The following is a 23,950-nucleotide window of genomic DNA, read 5'->3' as shown; positions in this document are numbered from 1 at the left end:
CAAGGAACTTCTCCACCATTTCAGAGAAGATGGAGAGCATACACCTCTGAAATGTGGCAGGTGCATTGCACAGGCCAAATGGCATCCACTTATAAGCAAACACACCATATGGAAGGTAAAGGAAAATGATCCTTTCTAGTGGCGTTATTGAGCCTTCTATAGTCAATGCACATACACCACCCTTTAACTGTCCTTGTAGGAATCAGTTCATTCTTTTCATTATGAACCACTGTCATGTCTTCCTTCTTGGGAACAACATGGACAGGGCCCACCTAGGGGCTATCAGAAATGGATAAATAATCCCAGCCTTCCATAATTTTGTAACTTCCTTTTGCACCACTTCCTTCATGGCTGGATTCAGTTGCCTTTGTGGTTGCACCACTGGTTTGGCATCATCCTCCAGCAAGATCTTGTGCATGCATCAGGTTGGGCTAATACCCTTAGGATCACTTATTGTCCACCCAAGAGCTGTCTTGTATGTCTTTAGCACTTAGATTAGTGCTTTTTCTTCCTGTGGTTTTAAAGAAATGCATAGGATAAGTATCCTCATCTCCAAGAAATGCATATTTCAAGGAGGATGGTAATAGCTTGAGCTCAAGTTTTGGAGTCTTGTCTTCCTCTTTAGGAGTTTTCAAAGGTTCCTTCATTTCCTCTGGCTCCTCTAAATCAGGCTGAGCATCATAAAGGATGTCATTCAGCTCTTCTTCGAGTCCCTTAGCCATATTCACTTCTTCCACTAGGGAATTAATGATATCAACACTCATGTATTCCTCAGGAGTGTTTAGATACTGCATGGCTTTTACAACATTTAGTACGAACTCATCCTCATTGACTCTGAGGGTCACTTCCCCTTTCTGAATGCCAATGAGGGTCCGTCTTGTAGCTAGGAAGGGTCTTCCCTAGAATGAGGGTGGCACTCTTGTGCTCCTCCATTTCCAGCACCACAAAGTCTGTGGGGAAGGCAAAGGGTCCAACCCTAACAATCATGTCCTCAATCACGCCTGATGGAAGCTTAACAGAGCCATTAGCAAGTTGGAGACATATGCGAGTAGGTTTAACTTCGTGAGTTAAACAGAGTTTCTTTATTAGTGATGCAAGTATTAAGTTAATACTTGCTCCAAGGTCACATAGGGCTGTCTTTGTGCAGGCATCCCCTAAGGTGCAGGGTACCATAAAGCTCCCAAGATCTTTGAGTTTCTCCAATAAGCTATTTTGAATTACTGCACTACATTCTTCTGTGAGGAGGACTATTTCTGCCTCTTTCCAATCCTTCTTATGACTTAAGATGTCTTTCATGAACTTCGAAAAAGAAGGTATTTGTTCAAGAGCCTCTGCAAAAGGGATCTTGATCTCAAGTGTCTTGAGATAATCCGTAAAGCGGGCAAACTTTTTATCCTTTTCCGCTTTGCGGAGCTTCTGAGGATATGGCATGCTAGCTCTATACTCATCAACCTTGGTTGATGTAGGTTATATGCCTATAGAATTGGAAGGGGGTTAGTAGCTTGTTTAGGAAGGGCCTTATCAGCACTTGCATGTGCCTGACCATTCCTAGTTGGGTGTTCAACACCCTTGCTACCCCCTTCTTGGTGTTCAATGCCAGGAACACTGTTCCCTTGTGGGCATTCAACGCCAAGGGTGGGTATCCCTTCTTGGCATTAAACGCCAAGTGTATTGCCACCCTTTGGGCATTCAATGCCAGGAGTGGACATCCTTTCTTGGCGTTGAACACTAATGTCATTCCCTCTTGGACGTGCAACGTCCTCAGAGGTGTCTTGAATAATAGTCTGGTTGTTTTCTATCAGCCTTTCTTCTTCTGGTCTCCTGTTGCTCTGAGATTGAGTGTTCAACGTTTTCCCACTCCTCAGTTAGATTGCCTGACATTAATCTTTTATTTGTTTAGATAATTGCTGTCTTGTTTGACTCAACTGGGCTTCTACATTCTTGTTGGAAGCCTGCGTTTCTCACAGAGCCTCTTGCACTTCCAGCAACTGTTGTGCAAAGGCGTGTAGCTGCTGAGTTAATACGTCATTTTGTTCTGGAGGGTTAGACTCAGTAGATATTTCCTTAACCTCTCCTTTTACGAAAGTCTCATCGACTGAGTATAGATGCTGATTCATGGTAACTGTCTCAATGAATTCGTGAGCCTCTTCAACTATTTTCCTCATATGTATAGAACCACCAGCAGAGTGGTCTAGAGACATCCTGGCCATGTCTGTAAGGCCAAAATAAAAGATGTCTAACAGTACCTATTCTGAAAATATTTCAGTGGGGCATTTCTCAGCATTCTTTTATACCTCTTCCAAGCATCATGAAGAGATTCATTATTCTATTGCTTGAAGCTTTGGATGTCCAGCCTTAACTAGGTCAACTTTCTTGGGGGAAAGTATTGATTCAGAAACTTGTCTACTAGTTGTTTCCATGTTTTCAAGCTAGATTTAGGTTGGTTATCCAACCACCTCTTTTCTTGATATCTTACAGTAAAGGAAAAGAGTAGCAGTCTGTAGACATCCTGATCTACTCCCTCAGTGTATACTGTGTCAGTAATTTGTAAAAAGTTTGCCAGAAACTCAGAAGGTTCTTCATGTAGAAGTCTAGAGTACTGGCAATTTTGCTGCACCAGAATAATGAGGTGAGGATTGAGCTCAAAGTTACTTGCTCCAATGGAAGGTATACTAATACTTCTCCCATAGAAGTCAGGACTGGGGGCCATGTAGGACCCCAAAGTTCTTCTGAACTGTTCATTCCCATTTGGGTTCATGGTGGAAAAAAGGTAGGAGAAAGAAGTAAAAAGAAACTAGAATTGAATTATTTTTGTTTTTATTTTTATTTATTAATTAAATTCGAAAATAAAAGCTTAATTAATTAAAAAGATTTGAAAATTAGAAGGTAGTATTCAAAAAAAAAAGAGAGAGAAAGAAGTATGAGATTTTCGAAAATAGAAGAGAAGAATTAGTTAGGAAATTTTGAAAAAGAAGAAAGAAAAAACAAGTAACTAATTAAGAAAGATTTGAAAATAAGATAAGATAGAAGATTAGAAAAAGATTTGATTTTGAATTTTTGAAATTTGAATTTTTGAAGTTTTCGTTTTAAAATTTGAATTTTGAAAATTGAAATTGAATTAAGATAAGAAAAGATTTTGAAAATTGAATTTTAAATTTTAAAATTGAGTTTTTAAAATTTGAATTTGAAATAAGATAAGATAAGATTTTTGAATTTTAAAGAAAGATAAAAAGATAAGATAGTGATTTGAAAAAGATATGACTTTTGAAAAGATTTGAAATTAAGATAATTTTGAAATTAAAATTTGAAATTTTTGTCAAAATTTTCGAAAATCTTTTTGAAATAAAGATAGAAAAGATATTTTTTTATCTTTTTTGAATTAATTAAAAAAGAGAAAAACAACCAAAAGACAACAAACTTAAAATTTTTAGATCTAAAACACTAAGTTTTCAAAAATTAAGAAAACAAACACCAAAAGATACCAAACTTAAAAATTTTAAGATCGAAGCAAGAAGAGAAACAAGAACAACTTGAATACCAAGAAAGAACACAAAGAACAAATTCGAAAATTCAAAGCAAATAAAGAACAACTAAAGGACACCAAACTTAAAAACTTTGAAATCAAAGACCTAATTTCGAAAATTTTAAAGGAAAATATTCAAAGACACTAAACTTAAGAATTTTGAAATCAAAGACTCTAATTTTAGAAAATAAAAGAAAAAAAACTTAAAGACTCAAGATAACTCAAAAAGGACACCAAAATTAAAGAATGACACAAGACTTAAACAAAAGATACTATTTTTTGGAAAGAAAGCAAGAAAATTCAAAACTTTAACAAGAACAAGAACAAAGAGTCAAACAAAAAGATAATTAGGAAGAAAAGTAAAGATTTTTGAAAATTTTTTTTATTTTTTTCGAAAAAGAAAAATAAAAGACTCAAACAAAATTAAAAAGTACCTAATCTAAGCAACAAGATAATCTGGTTGTTTGTCAAATTTGAACAATCCCCGGCAACAGCGCCAAAAACTTGGTGCACGAAAGTGGCTCCGCAGAATTCACACAGATAGACCGGCAAGTATACTGAGTCGTCCAAGTAATACCTGAGGTGAGTCAGGGTCGATCCCACGAGGATTGTTGTTTTGAGCAAGCAGTGGACACCTTGCAGATCTTAGTTAGGTGGATACAAAATATAGCTTATCATGAAAAATGCATAAAATAAATAAAGATAGAAATACCAGATTGATTTGTGAAAACAATGATGGATGAATAGTTAACGCTTCGAAGATGCTTTGTCTTTCCGGATTAACTTTTCTTACTGTCTATCTCAATATCTTTCTGATTTATTCAATGGCAGCCGTAAGTGATTAACTCACATCCTCTCATCAAGTTAACCTCCGCTACTGCAGTAATCCACCACGTTGAGATGACTCATGTCCTCTCATCAAGTCACCTCTAGGTTTCTCACTGTAGCAGAAGATGAAGCTCTAAGCACGCCACTCCCCTTCGCAATCCTACTCAAGGTGCCACATACAAGGCAGATCATTCGGATCAGAGAGGGTTGCTTCTCTGACTCTACCCTTAGCACCACAGAAATCTCACGCACCCATAGACAACGGGATTATATGTCACATATCCAAAGTTTCACAGATGCTCTATACGAATCCGCAATGTAAACTCTAGCTTTAGTTCAACGCTATCTGGGTCAGGAATCACACGGAACCCAAGTAGAACAAGAGTGAATGTCACGGGTCACCCTCATTCCATAGATGAAGAACGAGAATGCACAAGAGAATAGAATCAGAATTGTATTGAAAATAGAATAATAATATTATTAATCCATGAAACTCAGCAGAGCTCCTAACCCTAACTTAGGAGGTTAGTGACTCATACTGTACAAAATTAATGAAATATTCAAATGGGGGAGGAAGAAGATCTTAAACATGGTTGACTTCTTCTATATATACTAGTCTAATGACTAAGGATTACGGAAATAGGATAAACTAAGTTGATAGTGTGAAAATCCATTTCTGAGGCCCACTTGGTGAGTGTTTGGGCTGAGCAAAGAGTGTCTCCACGTGCTAGGACTCCCTAGGGGCGTTGAACGCTGGCTAGGGGCCCCGTTTTGGGCGTTGAACGCCAGCCACCCCCATGTGGGCGTTGAACGCCAGTTTTGGGCCTTCATTTCCGAAGCAAAGTATTGACTATTATATATTTCTGGAAAGCCCTAGATGTTAACTTTCCACAGCCATTGAGAGTGCGCCTGGGGCACGAATTGTAAATCACACTTTTCACAACTCGTACCACTAACCAGCAAGTGCACTTGGTCGTCCAAGTAATACCTTACGTGAGTAAGGGTCGAATCCCACGGAGATTGTTGGCCTGAAGCAATCTATGGTTATCTTGTAATTCTTAGTCAGGATATCAATTATAATTATCAGTTTGGATTGCAAAAAATAAAAGAGCATGAATTAAATACTTGTTATGCAGTAATGGAGAATATGTTGGAGTTTTGGAGATGCTTTGTCTTCTGAATCTCTGCTTTCCCCCTGTCTTCTTCTTCACGCACGCAAGGTTCCTCCTATGGCAAGCTGTGAGTTGGTAGATCACCGTTGTCAATGGCTATCATCCGTCCTCTCAGTGTAAATGGTCCAGGTGCACTGTCACCGCACGGCTAATCATCTATCGGTTCTCACTCATGCTGGAATAGGATCCATTGATCCTTTTGCGTCTATCACTACGCCCAATCCTTGTGAGTTTGAAGCTCGTCACAGTCATTCAATCCCTGAATCCTACTCGGAATACCACAGACAAGGTTTAGACCTTCCAGATTCTCAAGAATGGATTCTAGCTTATACCACGAAGATTCTGATTAAGGAATCCAAGTGATACTCATTCAATCGAAGGTAGATCAGAGGTGTCTGTCAGGCAGACGTTCATAGGTTGAGAATGGTGATGAGTGTCACCGATCATCACATCCATCATATTGAAGTGCGAATGAACATCTTAGATAGAAACAAGCGTGTTTGAATAGAAAACAGAAATAATTGCATTAATTCATCGAGACACAGCAGAGCTCCTCACCCCCAACAATGGAATTTAGAGACTCATGCCGTCAAAGAGTACAAAGTTCAGATTTAAAAATGTCATAACCTAGGTTTAGAGAAAATGAGTAAACTAAGATAGATAGTGCAAAAATCCACTTCTGGGGCCCACTTGGTGTGTGCTGGGGCTGAGACTTGAGCTTTACACGTGCCTAGGCTGTTTCTAGAGTTAAACGCCAGGTTGTAACCTGTTTCTGGCGTTTAACTCTAACTTGTAGCCTGTTTCTGGCGTTTAACGCCAGAATGCAACATGGAACTGGCGTTGAACGCCAGTTTACGTCATCTATCCTTGAGCAAAGTATGGACTATTATATATTTATGAAAAGCCCTGGATGTCTACTTTCCAACGTAATTGAGAGCGCGCCATTTGAACTCTTGTAGCTCCAAAAAATCTATTTTGAGTGCAGGGAGGTCATAATCCAACAGCATCTGCAGTCCTTTTTCAGCCTGAATCAGATTTTTGCTCAGCTCCCTCAATTTCAGCCAGAAAATACCTGAAATCATAGAAAAACACACAACCTCATAGTAAAGTCCAGAAATATGAATTTTTCCTAGAAATTAATAAAAATATACTAAAAACTAACTAAAACATACTAAAAACTACATGAAATTACCCTAAAAAGGCGTATAAAATATCCGCTCATCACAACACCAAACTTAAACTGTTGCTTGTCCGCAAGAAACTAGACAAATAAAATAGGATGAAGAGAAATCAAGAAGCAATAATATCTCAGAGTTTTAAGTGAAGCTCAGATTCTAATCAAATGAGCGGGACTAGTAGCTTTTTGCTTCCGAACAGTTTTGGCATCTCACTTTATCCTTTGAAATTCAGAATGATTAGCATCCATAGGAACTCAGAATTCAGATAGTATTATTGATTCTCCTAGTTTAGTATGTTGATTCTTGAACACAGCTATTTTATGAGTCTTGGCCGTGGGCCTAAGCACTTTGTCTTCCAGTATTACCACCGGATACATAAATACCACAGACACATAACTGGGTGAACCTTTTTTTATTGTGACTTAGCTTTGCTGAAGTCCCCAATTAGAGGTGTCCAGAGTTCTTAAGCACACTCTGTTTTTGCTTTGGGCCTTGACTTTAACCGCTCAGTCTCAAGTTTTCACTTGACACCTTCACGCCACAAGCACATGGTTAAGGACAGCTTAGTTTAGCCGCTTAGGCCAGAATTTTATTCCTTTTAGGCCCTCCTATCCATTAATGCTCAAAGCCTTGGATCCTTTTTACCCTTGCCTTTTGGTTTTAAGGTCTATTGGCTTTTTCTACTGCTCATTCTCTCTCTTTTTTTTTGCTGCTTTTTCTTGCTTCAAGAATCAATTTCATGATTTTTCAGATCATCAATAACATTTCTCTTGTTCATAATTCTTTCAGGAGCCAACAATTTTAACATTCATAAAATTCAATATAAAAAATATGCACTGTTCAGGCATTCATTCAGAAGACAAAAAGCATTGCCACCACATATAGATAATTAGAATTTTCCTTATTAAGAACTCGAAAAAATATTGCCTCCTTATAATAAAAATCTGCTATTTTATTCATGTTTGATGATGATGAGAAAAATAAATTATAGCTTAATTGGAGATAAAATCATAATAGAGATACTAATTACTACTACTCATATATAACTTCTAAAGTAAATTTCTAATAAGAACAATTATCACAGAGTTAAGGCTAAGATTAGAACTCAACAACCTTGAATTTGGGAGGTGGATGCCTCTTTAGTCTGTGGAGTGCTTGGCCCTTCAAGAGATAGCTTCTGGCACTTCAATTCCTTCAGTTCACGCCCTTGCTCTTCTTGTTCTCTAAGCAGTTTGCAGACATGCTATTTTGATTTTTCTGTTCTTCCTTCAGTTGATCCACAGCTTCTTGCAACTTGGTGATACATGCTTCTAGGCGCTCCCAGTGTTCAATTTGAGGGATTTCTGGGAGGAATTCCTGTGCTCTCCTCTTGATGGGTTCGTCCTGCACTTGTTGTCCTTCCATAGACTTTTTGGTGATTGGTAGCTCAACTGGGATATACTCATCCACTCCCATTTTTATACCAGCATCTTTACATAACAGAGAGACCAAGCTTGGATAAGCCAATCTGGCATCTTTGGAGTTCTTGTTTGCAATCTTGTAAAGCTCACAAGCAATCAGCTGATGAACTTCCACTTCTTTTTCCAGCATAATGCAATGAATCATCACTGCTCTTCTGATGGTGACCTCAGAGCGGTTGCTAGTGGGCAATATAGAGCACCCAATGAAGTTCAGCTAGCCTCTGGCGACTGGTTTGAGATCTCCTCTTTTGAGTTGGTTCGGGACACCCTTTGTGTTGGTTGTCCATTTAGCTCCAGGGAGACATATGTCCTCTAGGATCTTGTCCAAGTTCAGGTTTGATCTCATCATTCTCCTATTAAAGGAGTCTGGGTCATCTTGTAGTTGAGGTAGCTTGAAGATCTCCCTTGTTTTGTCAGGGTGGGTGTGAACAATCTTCCCTCTGACTAGAGTTCTATAGTTATAGAATGCGATTCCCGCTATTCTCTGCCTGTTCGTCTACCACAGATTTGCGTAGAATTCCTGAACCATGTTTCTTCCCACCTTTGTTTTAGGATTAGCTAGGACTTCCCAGCTCCTGTTTCAGATTTTCTCTTGGATCTCCGGATATTCGTCTTCTTTCAGATCGAATTTAACTTCCGGGATCACTGACCTTAGACCCATTATTTTGTAGTAATGGTCTGAATGTTCTTTGGTTAAGAACTTCCCTTGATTCCAAAGTGGTTTTGGAATATTCTCTTTCTTGCCTCTTGAGTTGGTTTGTTTTTCCTTAGGAGCCATGATTTTAGTGGGTATTGGCTTAGTGATCACGGATAAACACACCAAACTTAGAGGTTTGCTTGTCCTCAAGTAAAAGAAAAGAAAGGAGAAGGATATGAGGAGAGCCAAGTCCGGATTGTGGAGGTGGGGGGGGCCGAACCAACATTTAAAGGGAAGGGGGTGGGTTTCAAAAATTATTTGAAAAAGATATGATAGTAAAAGTGTTTTGGAAAAGATAACTATGATAGGAAAAGATGTAATTTAAAATTGAAAAGATATGAAAGATATTTGAAAAAGATAAATTTGAATTTTGAAAAAGATGTTGTGAAGATTTGAAAAAGATATTGATGAGTTGAAAAGATTTTAGACGAAAAAGAGATAGAATTGTTTTGAAAAGGACTTGAAAATAATTTGAAGAGGATAAAAAAAAGGGTTTATGAATTAAGATACATTTGATATATTTTGAAAAAGGATTTGAAAAATTAGGATTTGTAACATGTTTGTGCAAGAAATCATGAATTGAGACATAAAAAATGGAAAAAATTTGGATTGAAAATGAAATCACCTACTCCCCACAATCCTGGCGTTAAACGCCCAACTGCTGCATGTTTTGGGCGTTTAACGCCCACTTGGTGCTTGGTCTGGGCGTTTAACGCCCAGCTGTTGCTTCCAGCTGGCGTTAAACGCCAGAAACTCCTTTGTCACTGGGCATTTCTCTGAACGCCCAGGATGCTGTAAATCTGGCGTTAAACGCCCAGAAGCTGCTTCTTTCTGGCGTTTAACGCCCAGATGGCTATCTCTACTGGCGTTTTCTTGCCAGTGAGCTCCTTTTTTCTGTTTTGTGCTCTGAATCCTTCTGTAGCCCTGTGAACTTATGCAATTGATTCTTTACCTTGTTAATATTGAACTTATATGCTTTTAAAAATAAATAAAATAAAGAATAGAATAAAATAAAATAACAGAAAGAGTTTTGCTAATGGCTGGGTTGCCTCCCAGCAAGCGCTTCTTTATTGTCTTTAGTTGGACCTTGCTGAGCTTTTTAATCTAGCTTCAACCTTGAGCATTCCTGCTCAACATTGCCTTCAAGATAATGTTTGATTCTCTATCCATTAACAATGAACTTCTTATTAGAATCAATGTCTTGAAGCTCCACATAGCCATATGGTGACACACTTGTAATCACATATGGTCCCCTCCACTGGGATTTCAGTTTCCCGGGGAATAACCTGAGCCTAGAGTTAAACAGCAGAACCTTTTGTCCTGGTTCAAAGACTCTAGATGATAGCTTTCTGTCATGCCACCTTTTTTCTTTCTCTTTGTAAAGCTTGGCATTTTCGAAAGCAGTGAGTCTGAATTCCTCTAGCTTATTCAGCTGGAGCAATCTTTTTTCTCCAGCTAATTTGGCATCAAAGTTTAGGAATCTGGTTGCCCAGTAGGCTTTGTATTCCAGTTCCACGGGCAGATGACAGGCCTTACCATACACAAGCTGGTATGGAGAGGTCCCTATAGGAGTCTTGAATGCTGTTCTGTAGGCCCACAGAGCATCATCCAAGCTTCTTGCCCAATCCTTTCTACGGGTACTTACAGTCCGTTCCAGGATTCTTTTTAGTTCTCTATTAGAGACTTCAGCTTGCCCATTTATCTGTGGATGATATGGAGTTGCCACTTTGTGGCTAATTCCATACCGGACCATAGCAGAGTAAAGCTGTTTGTTGCAGAAGTGGGTGCCCCCATCACTGATTAGCACTCTAGGGACACCAAATCTGCTGAAGATATATTTTTGGAGGAACTTCAGCACTGTCTTAGTATCATTAGTGGGTGTGGCAACAGCCTCTACCCATTTGGATACATAGTCAACTGCCACCAGAATATAAGTGTTTGAGTATGATGGTGGGAAAGGCCCCATGAAGTCAATACCCCATACATCAAACAACTCAATCTCCAAGATCCCTTGTTGAGGCATGGCGTATCCATGAGGCAGATTACCAGCTCTCTGGCAAATGTCACAGTTACGTACAAACTCCCGGGAATCTTTATAAAGGGTGGGCCAATAGAAACCACATTAGAGGACCTTGGTGGCTGTTCGCTCACCTCCGAAATGACCTCTATATTGTGACCCATGGCAATGCCATAAGATCTTCTGTGCTTCTTCTCTAGGCACACACCTACGGATTATTCCGTCTGCACATCTCTTAAAGAGATAGGGTTCATCCTACAAGTAGTACTTTGCATCAGTAATTAATTTTTTCTTTTGTTGCCTGCTGTACTCCTTGGGTATGAACCTTGCAGCTTTATAGTTTGCTATGTCTGCAAACCATGGTATTTCCTGAATGGCGAACAAATGCTCATCCGGAAAAGTTTCAGAGATCTCAATAGGGGGGGGAAGAACGCCCCTTCTACTGGTTCTATTCGGGACAGGTGATCAGCCACTTGGTTTTCTGTCCCTTTTCTGTCTCTTATTTCTATATCAAACTCTTGCAGAAGCAACACCCATCTTATGAGCCTGGGTTTGAATCCTGCTTTGTAAGTAGATATTTAAAAGCAGCATGGTCAGTGTACACAATCACTTTTGATCCTACTAAGTATAATCTAAACTTGTCAATGGCATAAACCACTGCAAGCAATTCTTTTTCTGTGGTTGTGTAATTTTTCTGGGCGTCATTTAAAACACGACTAGCATAATAAATGACATGCAGAAGCTTGTCATGCCTCTGCCCCAATACTGCACCAATAGCATGATCACTGGCATCACACATCAATTCAAATGGTAGTGTCCAGTCTGGTGCAGAAATAACTAGTGTTGTGACCAGCTTAGCTTTCAGAGTTTCAAACGCCTGTAGACACTCTGTGTCAAACACAAATGGCGTGTCAGCATCTAGCAGATTGCTCAGAGGTTTTGCGATTTTTGAAAAATCCTTTATAAACCTCCTATAGAATCCTGCATGCCCCAGAAAGCTTCTGATTGCCTTAAGATTGGCAGGTGGTGGTAATTTTTCAATTACTTCCACTTTAGCTTGATCCACCTCTATCCCCTTATTTGAAATTTTATGCCCAAGGAGAATCCCTTCAGTCACCATAAAGTGACATTTTTCCCAGTTCAAAACCAGGTTAGTCTCTTGGCATCATTTCAGGATTAGTGTCAGGTGATCAAGACAGGAGCTGAATGAGTCTCCATATACTGAGAAGTCATCCATGAAGACTTCCAGAAATTTTTCCATCATATTAGAGAAAATAGAGAGCATGCATTTCTGAAAGGTTGCAGGTGCATTACACAGCCCGAATGGCATCCTTTTGTAGGAAAATACTCCAGATGGACATGTAAATGCAGTTTTCTCTTGATCCTGGGGATCTACTGCAATTTGGTTGTAACCTAAATAGCTATCCAAAAAGCAGTAAAAATCATGACCTGCTAGTCTCTTTAGCATCTGGTATATGAATGGTAAAGGAAAATGATCCTTTTTGGTGGCTGTATTGAGCCTTCTGTAGTCAATACACATGCGCCACCCTGTAAATGTTCTTGTAGGAACTAGTTCATTTTTTTCATTATGAACCATTGTCATGCCTCCCTTTTGGGGGACAACTTGAACAGGGCTCACCCAGGAGCTATCAGAAATAGGATAAATAATCCCAGCCTCCAGTAACTTGGTGACCTCTTTCTGCACTACTTCCTTCATGGCTGGATTTAATCGCCTTTGTGGTTGAACCACTGGCTTAGCATCATCCTCCAATAGGATCTTGTGCATGCATCTAGCTGGGCTTATGCCCTTAAGGTCACTTATGAACCACCCAAGAGCTGTCTTGTGTGTCCTTAGCACTTGAAGTAGTGTTTCCTCTTCCTGTGAATTCAAAGCAGAGCTTATGATCACTGGGAAAGTGTCACCTTCTCCCAGAAATGCATATTTCAGGGATGGTGGTAATGGTTTGAGCTCGGGTTTAGGAGGTTTTTCCTCTTCTTGAGGAATTTCCAGAGGCTCTTTCAATTCCTCTGAATCCCCCAGATCAGGCTGAACATCTTTAAAGATGTCTTTCAGCTCTGATTCGAGACTCGCAGCCATGTTGAACTCCTCTACTAAAGAGTCAATAAGATCAACCTTCATGCAGTCTTTTGGTGTGTCTGGATGCTGCATGGCTTTGACAGCATTCAACTTAAACTCATCCTCATTGACTCTGAGGGTTACTTCCCCCTTTTGGACATCAATGAGAGTTCGTCCAGTTGCTAGGAAGGGTCTTCCTAGAATGAGAGTAGCACTCTTGTGCTCCTCCATTTCCAGCACTACAAAGTCAGTGGGGAAGGCGAATGGCCCCACCCTGACAATCATGTATTCAATCACGCCTGATGGGTATTTAATGGAGCCATCAGCAAGTTGGAGACATATCCGGGTTGGTTTGACTTCTTCAGTTAAACCAAGATTTCTGATAGTGGATGCAGGTATTAGATTGATACTTGCCCCAAGATCACATAGAGCTGTCTTGGTGCAATTACCCTCTAATGTGCATGGTATCATAAAGCTCCCGGGATCTTTAAGCTTTTCTGGGAAGCTTTTCAGAATGACTGCACTGCATTCTTCAGTGAGGAGAACTCTTTCAGTTTCTCTCCAATCCTTCTTATGACTCAAGATCTCTTTCATGAACTTGGCATAAGAAGGTATTTGCTCAAGTGCCTCTGCAAACGGAATCTTTATTTCAAGAGTCCTGAGATAGTCTACAAAGCGAGCAGATTGCTTATCCTGATCCTCTTGGCGGAGTTTTTGAGGATAAGGCATCTTGGCTTTGTAGTCCTCAACCTTGGTTGCTGCAGGTTTATTTCCTACAGAGGTGGTTGGGAAAGCCTTTTTAGAGGGGTTGTTATCAGCACTTGTGTATGTCTGATCCCTCGCTGGCGTTTGAATGCCAGGGGTGGAAGCTGGATTGGCGTTGGACGCCAACTCCTTACCTGTTCCTGGCATTTGAACGCCAGAACTGAGCTTCCTTTGGGCGTTTAACGCTAACTCCTTGCTTGTTTGTGGCGTTTGAACGCCAGAACTGAGCATGGGTTGGGCGTTTAACGCCAGCTCTCCATCCTTTTCTTGCGTTTGAGCGCCATATCATTTCTCTCTGGGCTCTTACTGTCCTCAGAGGGATTCTGGATGATATTCTACTCATCCTCTGTCAGTTGTTCTTTTCTTGGCTTTCTGCTGTTCTGAAGCGAAGTATTTAATGTTTTCCCACTTCTTAATTGAACTGCCTGGCACTCTTCTGTTATCTGCCTTGATAGCTGCTGTTTTGTCTGATTCAATTGTGCCTCCATATTTTTATTAGCATTTTTAGTGTCTTGTAGCATCTCCTTGAATTCTGTTAGCTATTTTATTAGAAAGCACAATTGTTGATTGAGTTCAGCAACTTGTTCTGGAGGACCAAGTTCAGTAGACACTGCTTTGGCTTTTTCTTTTATGGAGGACTCACTGCTTATGTACAGATACTGATTTCTGACAACTATATCAATAAGCTCTTGAGCCTCTTCAATAGTTTTCCTCATATGTATAGATCCACCAGCTGAGTGATCTAGGGACATCTGAGCTCGTTCTGTAAGCCCATAGTAGAAGATGTCTAACTGCACCTACTCTGAAAACATTTCAGAGGGGCATTTCCTTAGCATCCCTCTGTACCTCTCCCAGGCATTATAAAGGGATTCATCATCCTCTTGTTTAAAGCCCTGGATGTCTAGCCTTAGCTGTGTAATCCTTTTTGGAGGGAAATATTGATTCAGGAATTTGTCTGATAACTGTTTCCATGTCCTTATGCTTGCTGTGGGTTGGTTGTTTAACCACCTTTTAGCTTGATCTTTTATAGCAAACAGAAACAGTAATAGTCTATATACATCCTGATCTACCTCCTTGTCACGTACTGTGTCAGCAATTTGCAAGAATTGTGCCAGAAACTCAGTAGGTTCTTCCTGTAGAAGACCGAAATACTGGCAATTTTGCTGCACCATGACAATGAGCTGAGGATTTAGCTCAAAACTGCCTGCTTTGATGGAGGGTATACAGATACTACTCCCATATGCAGCAGTAGTGGGGTTAGCATATGACCCCAGAGTCCTTTTGGACTGTTCATTTCCACTTAGATCCATGACGGAGAAAAGGAGATGATGTGAATTGCAAGTAAAATATATATATTATTTAATTAAAAATAACCAAAAAAATGAAATAAAATAAAGTAAAATAACTAGAAAATAAAATATAAATTTCTGGTGCGCAGAAATTGTGATTACACTTTTGATTATGTAAAATTTATCGCTCTTTCTTTCCCTGGTACTGGCGCCAAAAATATGATGCCAATACCATGGTTCACAATTTCGCTCAACTAACCAGCAAGTGCACTGGGTCGTCCAAGTAATACCTTACGTGAGTAAGGGTCGAATATCACGGAGATTGGTGGTATGAAGCAAGCTATGGTCACCTTGTAAATCTCAGTCAGGCGGATATAAAATAGTGATGGAGTTTTCGAAATTAAATAATAAAAGAGGGATAGAAATACTTATGTAATTCATTGGTGAGAATTTCAGATAAGCGAATAGAGATGCTTTTGTTCCTCTGAACCTCTGCTTTCCTGCTATCTTCATCCAATCAGTCTTACTCCTTTCCATGGCTGGCTTTATGTGATACATCACCATTGTCAATGGCTACTTTCGGTCTTCTCTCGGGAAAATGATCCAAATGCCCTGTCACGGCACGACTAATCGTCTGGAGGCATCACCCTTGTCAATGGCTTCACCTTATCCTCTCAGTGAAAATGGTCAACGCACCCTGTCACAGCACGGCTATTCATCTGTCGGTTCTCGATCATGCTGGAATAGGATTTACTATCCTTTTGCATCTGTCACTACGCCCAGCAATCGCGAGTTTGGAGCTCGTCACAGTCATTCATTCATTGAATCCTACTCGGAATACCACAGACAAGTTTTAGACCTTCCGGATTCTCTTGAATGCTGCCATCATTCTAGCTTACACCACGAAGATTCCGATTAAGAGATCTAAGAGATACTCATTCAGTCGAAGGTAGAACGAAAGTGGTTGTCAGGCACGCGTTCATAGGGAATGATGATGATTGTCACGTTCATCACATTCAGGTTGAAGAGCGAATGAATATCTTAGAAGCGAAACAAGATAAATTGAATAGAAAACAGTAGTACTTTGCATTAATCTTTGAGGAACAGCAGAGCTCCACACCTTAATCTATGGAGTGTAGAAACTCTACCGCTGAAAATACATAAGTGATAGGTCCAGGCATGGCCGAATGGCCAGCCCCTCTGATCTAAGAACCAGACGTCCAAAGATATCAAATACAATAGTGAAATGTCCTATTTATAATAAACTAGCTACTAGGATTTACAGAAGTAAGTAATTGATGCATAAATCCACTTCCGGGGCCCACTTGGTGGGTGCTTGGGCTGAGCTTTGAGTGTTCCACGTGTAGAGGTCCTCCTTGGAGTTGAACGCCAGTATTTGTGCCAGTTTGGGCGTTCAACTCTGGTTTTGGCTCCTTTTCTGGCGCTGGACGCCAGATTTGGGCAGAAAGCTGGCGTTGAATGCCAGTTTGCGTCATTTATTCTTGGCCAAAGTATGGACTATTAAACATTGTTGGAAAGCCCTGGATGTCTACGTTCCAACGCAATTGGAAGCGCGCCATTTCAAGTTCTGTAGCTCCAGAAAATCCACTTTGAGTGCAGGGAGGTCAGAATCCAACAACATCAGCAGTCCTTCTTCAATCTCTGAATCTGATTTTTGCTCAAGTCCCTCAATTTCAGCCAGAAAATACCTGAAATCACAGAAAAACACACAAACTCATAGTAAAGTCCAGAAATGTGAATTTAACATAAAAACTAATGAAAACATCCCTAAAAGTAACTAGATCCTACTAAAAACATACTAAAAACAGTGCCAAAAAGCGTATAAATTATCCGCTCATCAATTTCAAAAATTAAAAGAAAAATAAAATAAAAAGAAATTTGAATGTTAAATTGACTAATTAATTGAAGGGATTTGAAAATTTTTTGAATAAGATTTTGAATTTTGAAAAGATTTGATTTTTAAAATAAAAATCTGAATTTTTAAAGGTAATTTTCAAAAATCAGTTAAAATAAAAGGAAAGGATATTTTTGAATTCAATGAGGAAAGAGAAAAACAATAAAAGACACAAAACTTAAAATTTTTAGATCCAATGCTCCTTATTTTCGAAAATTTTGGAGGAAAAATATCAAGGAACACCAAACTTAAAAATTTTAAGATCAAAATACAAAGAAGACTCAAGAACACAAGAACATGAAGAAAGAACACCAAACTTAAAATTTTTAGAAAGCCAAAATAAAATTTTTGAAAACTAAAGAAAAGTTAACAGGAGAACACCAAACTTAAAGTTTGGCACAAGATTTATTCAAAGAAAAATTATTTTTGAAAAAGTTTTAAAAAGAAGATAGCCAATTACCAAGAACATAAGCACAACGCTCTAGCCAATTGATCTATAAAAATTTTTTTGAAAACTGATATTTTGAAAAAGCACAAGAAAAACAAGAAAAGATACAGAATAAGAAAAACTAAAGATCAAACAAGGAAAATAAACAAGAACAACTTGAAGATTAAAAAAGAACAATGAACACAAATTCAAAAATTTAAAAGAAAATAAAAACATGCAATTGACACCAAACTTAAAATATGAAACTAAACTCAAACAGAAAAACTTAATTATCAGTTTATAAAATTTTCGAAAAATTTAAAAAGAGAAAATAAGGATTTTAAAAAAAAAATCAACTAAAAACAATAATAGAAGACTCTAAACCCAAAAAGAAAAATTTTTCCTAATCTAAGCAACAAAATAAACCGTCAGTTGTCCAAACTCGAACAATCCCCAGCAACAGTGCCAAAAACTTGGTGCACGAATTGTAAATCACACTTTTCACAACTCGTACCACTAACCAGCAAGTGCGCTGGGTCGTCCAAGTAATACCTTACGTGAGTAAGGGTCGAATCCCACGGAGATTGTTGGCTTGAAGCAATCTATGGTTATCTTGTAATTCTTAGTCAAGATATCAATTATAATTATCAGTTTGGATTGCAAAAAATAAAAGAGCATGAATTAAATACTTGTTATGTAGTAATGGAGAATATGTTAGAGTTTTGGAGATGCTTTGTCTTCTGAATCTCTGCTTTCCCCCTGTCGTCCTCTTAAGAGAGGTGATGGATTCATAGGACATTCATAACTTTAAGACAGAGTTACTAACTACTAATGATCATGTAATGAAGACACAAACATAGATAAGAACTTAACATAGAAAACGAAAAACAGAGAAAGTAAGAACAAGGAATGAGTCCACCATAGTGATGGTGGCGTTTCCTTCTTGAGGAACCAATGATGTCCTTGAGCTCTTCTATGTCTCTTCCTTGTCTTTGTTGCTCCTCCCTCATTGCTTTTTGATCTTCTCTTATTTCATGAAGGATGATGGAGTGCTCTTGATGTTCCACCCTTAGTTGTCCCATGTTGGAACTTAATTCTCCTAGGGAGGTGTTGGTTTGCTCCCAAAAGTTCTGTGGAGGAAGGTGCATCCCTTGAGGTATCTCAGGGATCTCTTGATGGTGAGCTTCCTCATGTGTCTCTTGAGCTCCATGGGTGGGCTCTCTTGTTTGCTCCATCCTTTTCTTAGTGATGGATTTTAGAGATGAATCTTTCCATCTCCCATGGCTCAGAGGTGAAAGCACTTGCCTTCCCTTTCCTCTTTGAGGTTTCTCTGGCCTTAGGTGCCATTAATGGTTATGGAAAAACAAAAAGCTTATGCTTTTACCACACCAAACTTAGAATGTTGCTCGCCCTCGAGAAAAAGAAGAAAGAATAGAAGAAGAGGAAGAAGATATGGAGGAGATGGAGGGATGTGTGTATGGATGTGAGTGGTGAATGAAAAACAGAAGGGATGGTCATGAATGGAGAAAGAGAGGGTGAGGTGGGTAGGGATCCTGTGAGGTCCACAGATCCTGAGGTGATCCTATGGGGTCCACAGATCCTGAGGTGTCAAGGCATTTACATCCCTGCACCAAATTAGGCATGTAAAATTCCCTTGCACACAACTCTGGGCGTTCAGCGCCAGGTTGGTGCCCATTTTGGGCGTTCAACGCCCATTTCTTGCCATTTCTGGCATTGAACGCCAGAACCATGCTTGTTCTGGGCGTTCAGCGCCAGGATGCTGCCCATTTTGGGCGTTCAGCACCAGAACCATGCTCTGTTCTGGCGTTGAACGCCAGACAGGTGCTTCCTCCAGGGTGTGATTTTTCTTCTGCTGTTTTTGATTCCGTTTTCAATTTTTATTTTTATTTTGTAACTCCACATGATCATAAACCTACAAAGACATATAACTATGAAAAATATAGTTAAATAAAAATTGGGTTGCCTCCCAACAAGCGCTTCTTTAATGTCAATAGCTTGACAGTGGGCTCTCATGGAGCCTCACAGATGTGCAGAGCTTTGTTGAGACTCTCCAACACCAAACTTAGAGTTTGACTGTGGGGGCTTTGTTTGACTCTGCTTTGAGAGAAGCTCTTTCTGCTTCCTCTCCATGGATGCAGAGAGAGATCCTTGAGTTGTAAACACAAGGTTGTCCTTATTTAATTGAAGGATCAATTCTCCTCTATCCACATCAATCACAGCTCTTGTTGTAGCTAGGAAAGGTCTTCCTAGGATGATGGATTCATCCTCTTCCTTTCCAGTATCCAGGACTATGAAATCAGCAGGGATGTAAAGGCCTTCAACCTTTACTAGCACGTCCTCTACTTGTCCATAAGCCTGTTTTCTTGAATTATCTGCCATCTCTAATGAGATTCTAGCAGCTTGCACCCCATAAATTCCCAGTTTCTCTATTACAGAGAGGGGCATGAGGTTTATCCCTGAACCAAGGTCACACAGAGCCTTAAAGATCATGGTGCCTATGGTACAAGGTATTATGAACTTTCCAGGATCCTGTCTCTTCTGAGGCAATGTCAGTTGATCCAGATCACTTAGTTCATTGATGAACAAGGGAGGTTCAACCTCCCAAGTATCAATGCCAAATAATTTGGCATTCAGCTTCATGATTGCACCAAGAAACTTGGCAGTTTGCTCTTTAGTAACATCCTCATTCTCTTCAGAAGAGGAATACTCATCAGAGCTCATGAATGGAATAAGGAGGTTTAATGGGATCTCTATGGTCTCTAGATGAGCCTCAAAGTCCTTTGGTTCCTCAGAGGGAAGCTCCTTATTGATCACTGGACGTCCCAGGAGGTCTTCCTCCTTGGGATTCATGTCCTCCTCTCCCTCATTGGGTTCGGCCATTTTGGTTATGTCAATGGCCTTGCACTCTCCTTTTGGATTTTCTTCTGTATTGCTTGGGAGAGTACTAGGAGGGATTTCAGTGATCCTTTTACTCAGCTGGCCCACTTATGCTTCCAAATTTCTAATGGAAGACCTTGTTTCAATCATGAAACTCACAGTGGCCTTAGATAGATCAGAGACTAAGTTTGCTAAGCTAGATGGGTTCTGCTCAGAATTCTCTGTTTGTTGCTAAGTGGATGATGGAAAAGGCTTGCCATTGCTAAACCTGTTTCTTCCACCATTATTAAAGCCTTGTTGAGGCTTTTGATCCTTCCATGAGAAATTTGGATGATTTTTCCATGACGGATTATAGGTGTTTCCATAAGGTTCACCCATATAATTTACCTCTGCTATTGCAGGGTTCTCTGGATCATAAGCTTCTTCTTCAGAAGATGCCTCTTGAGTACTGTTGGATGCAGCTTGCATTCCATTCAGACTCTGAGAAATCATATTGACTTGCTGAGTCAATATTTTGTTCTGAGCCAGTATGGCATTCAAAGTATCAATTTCAAGAACTCCCTTCTTCATAGGTGTCCCATTATTCACAGGATTCCTTTCATAAGTGTACATCAACTGGTTATTTGCAACCATGTCAATGAGTTCTTGAGCTTCTGCAGGCATTTTTTTTAGGTGAATGGATCCACCTGCAGAGGTATCCAATGACATCTTAGATAACTCAGACAGACCATCATAGAATATATCCAGGATGGTCCATTCTGAAAGCATGTCAGAAGGACACTTTTTGGTCAGTCCTTTGTATCTCTCCCAAGCTTCATAGAGGGATTCACCTTCTTTCTGTCTGAAGGTTTGAACATCCACTCTAAGCTTGCTCAGCTTTTGAGGAGGAAAGAACTTGGCTAAGAAAGCCTTGACCAGCTTATCCCAAGAGTTCAGGCTATCCTTAGGTTGAGAGTCCAACCATATTCTAGCTCTGTCTCTTACAGCAAATGGGAAAAGCATGAGCCTGTAGATTTCAGGATCTACTCCATTAGTCTTAACAGTATCACAGATCTGCAAGAATTCAGTTAAGAACTGAAAAGGATCTTCAGATGGAAGTCCATGAAACTTGCAGTTCTGTTGCATTAGAGAAACTAATTGAGGTTTCAGCTCAAAGTTGTTTGCTCCAATGGCAGGAATAGAGATGCTTCTTCCATGTAAATTGGAATTAGGTGCAGTAAAGTCACCAAGCATTCTCCTTGCATTATTATTATTTTCGACTGCCATCTCCTCTTCCTGTTCGAAAATTTCTGAAAGGTTATCTCTGGATTGTTGTAATTTAGCTTCTCTTAGTTTTCTCTTCAGAGTCCTTTCAGGTTCTGAATCTGCTTCAACAAGAATATTCTTGTTCTTGCTCCTGCTCATATGACAAAGAAGAGGGCACAGAAAAAAATAATAATAATAATATGGATCCTTTATACCACAGTATAGGGATCCCTTTGTGAGTGGAAGCAAAGAGGGAGACAAAGAATGTGATGTAAAGAAAGAAACACAACTGTGAGGAGGGCAGAGATGTGAGATGAGATGTTAGTGAATGAATAAATAAATAGAAGGAGATGAGAGAGAAGGAATTTTCGAAAATAATCTTTGAAAAAGAGTTAGTGATTTTTGAAAATAGTTTTTGAAAAATGTTAGTAGTTTTTCGAAAATTAAGATTTAAAAATTAAAATAATAGTTAATTAAAAAGAAATTTTTGAAAAAGAGGGAAGATATTTTCGAAAATTAGAGAGAGAGAGTTAGTTAGGTAGTTTTGAAAAAGGTAAGAAGCAAACAAAAAGTTAGTTAGTTAGTTGAAGCAAATTTTGAAAAGATAAGAAGTTAGGAAGTTAGAAAAGATATTTTGAAATCAAAATTTGAAAAAGATAAGAAGATATTTTTTTAAAAAGATATGATTGAAATTAGTTTTGAAAAGATTTGATTTTTAAAATCACAATTAATGACTTGATTCACAAGAAATCACAAGATATGATTCTAGAATTCAAAGTTTGAATCTTTCTTAACAAGCAAGTAACAAACTTGAAATTTTTGAATCAAAACATTAATTGTTATTGTTATTTTCGAAAATTTGATATAAAATTAAGAAAAAGATTTTTGAAAAAATATTTTTGGAATTTTCGAAAATAACTAAGAAATTTGAAAAAGATTTGAGTTTTTGAAAAAGATTTTGAAAAAGATAAGATTTTCAAATTGAAAATTTGATTTGACTCATAAGAAACAACTTGATTTTAAAATCTTTGAAAAAGTCAATCCAAATTTTCGAATTTGATGAGAGAGAAAAAGGGAAAGATATTTTTTTGATTTTTGAAATTTTTTTTATGAAGAGAGAGAAAAACAAGAAAAATGATGCAATGCATGAGAATTTTAGATCAAAACATGTGATGCATGCAAGAATGCTATGAATGTCAAGATGAACACCAAGAACACTTTGAATGTCATGATGAACATCAAGAACATATTTTTGAAAAATTTTTAATGTAAGGAAAACATGCAAGACACCAAACTTAGAATTCTTTAATACTTAGACACTAAGAATTCAAGAATGCATATGAAAAACAAGACAAGACACAAATCATGAAATCATCAAGATCAAACAAGAAGACTTACTAAGAACAACTTGAAGATAATGATGAACACTATGAATGCATGAAAATTTTCAAAAAAAATGCACGATGCACATGCAATTGACACCAAACTTATAACATGACACATGACTCAAACAAGAAACACAAAAAATATTTTTGATTTTTATGATTTTCTAATTTTTTTTGGATTTTTATTTTATATTTTTCGAAAATTATTTAGAAAAGAGAAAAATAAGGATTCAAAATTTTTAATATGAATTCCAGGAATCTTATGCTCTAAAGCTCCAATCAAAGGCTCAGGCATGGCTTAATAGCCAGCCAAGCTTTAGTATGTAACTCAGACATGACACGTCTAACATGCCCGATAGTCGTATTAGACATGGCTTTACAGCCAGCCATGCTTCATGAAACACTAGAATTCATTCTTAAAAATTCTGAAGAAAAATTATATTTTTGAAAACGTTTTTATAACAAAATTTTTTTTTTTCGAAAACAAAGGAGAAAATTTTGAAAGGTTTTTGAAAAAATTTTGAAAATAAAACAAAAGGAAGATTACCTAATCTGAGCAACAAGATGAACCGTCAGTTGTCCAAACTCAAACAATCCCCGGCAACGGCGCCAAAAACTTGGTGCGCAGAAATTGTGATTACACTTTTGATTATGTAAAATTTATCGCTCTTTCTTTCCCTGGTACTGGCGCCAAAAACATGATGCCAATACCATGGTTCACAATTTCGCACAACTAACCAGCAAGTGCACTGGGTCGTCCAAGTAATACCTTACGTGAGTAAGGGTCGAATCCCACGGAGATTGTTGGTATGAAGCAAGCTATGGTCACCTTGTAAATCTCAGTCAGGCGGATATAAAATAGTGATGGAGTTTTCGAAATTAAATAATAAAAGAGGGATAGAAATACTTATGTAATTCATTGGTGAGAATTTCAGATAAGCGAATAGAGATGCTTTTGTTCCTCTGAACCTCTGCTTTCCTGCTATCTTCATCCAATCAGTCTTACTCCTTTCCATGGCTGGCTTTATGTGATACATCACCATTGTCAACGGCTACTTTCGGTCTTCTCTCGGG

At 38.6% G+C, this 23,950-nt stretch overlaps 1 non-coding gene across 1 annotated transcript; it reads left to right on the top strand.

The window, feature by feature from the left end:
• The first annotated feature begins 21,008 nt into the window (after positions 1–21,008).
• Positions 21,009–21,116, top strand: LOC112774738 (small nucleolar RNA R71). The gene has a single exon (XR_003189202.1). It is a non-coding gene; the product is annotated as a small nucleolar RNA R71 (small nucleolar RNA).
• The last annotated feature ends 2,834 nt before the right edge of the window (positions 21,117–23,950 follow it).

The sequence above is a fragment of the Arachis hypogaea genome, chromosome 18 (assembly GCF_003086295.3).
Source record: "Arachis hypogaea cultivar Tifrunner chromosome 18, arahy.Tifrunner.gnm2.J5K5, whole genome shotgun sequence".
NCBI lineage: Eukaryota > Viridiplantae > Streptophyta > Magnoliopsida > Fabales > Fabaceae > Arachis > Arachis hypogaea.
Note: the sequence above shows the minus strand (reverse complement) of the source record. Positions and strands in the feature narration are given on the sequence as shown.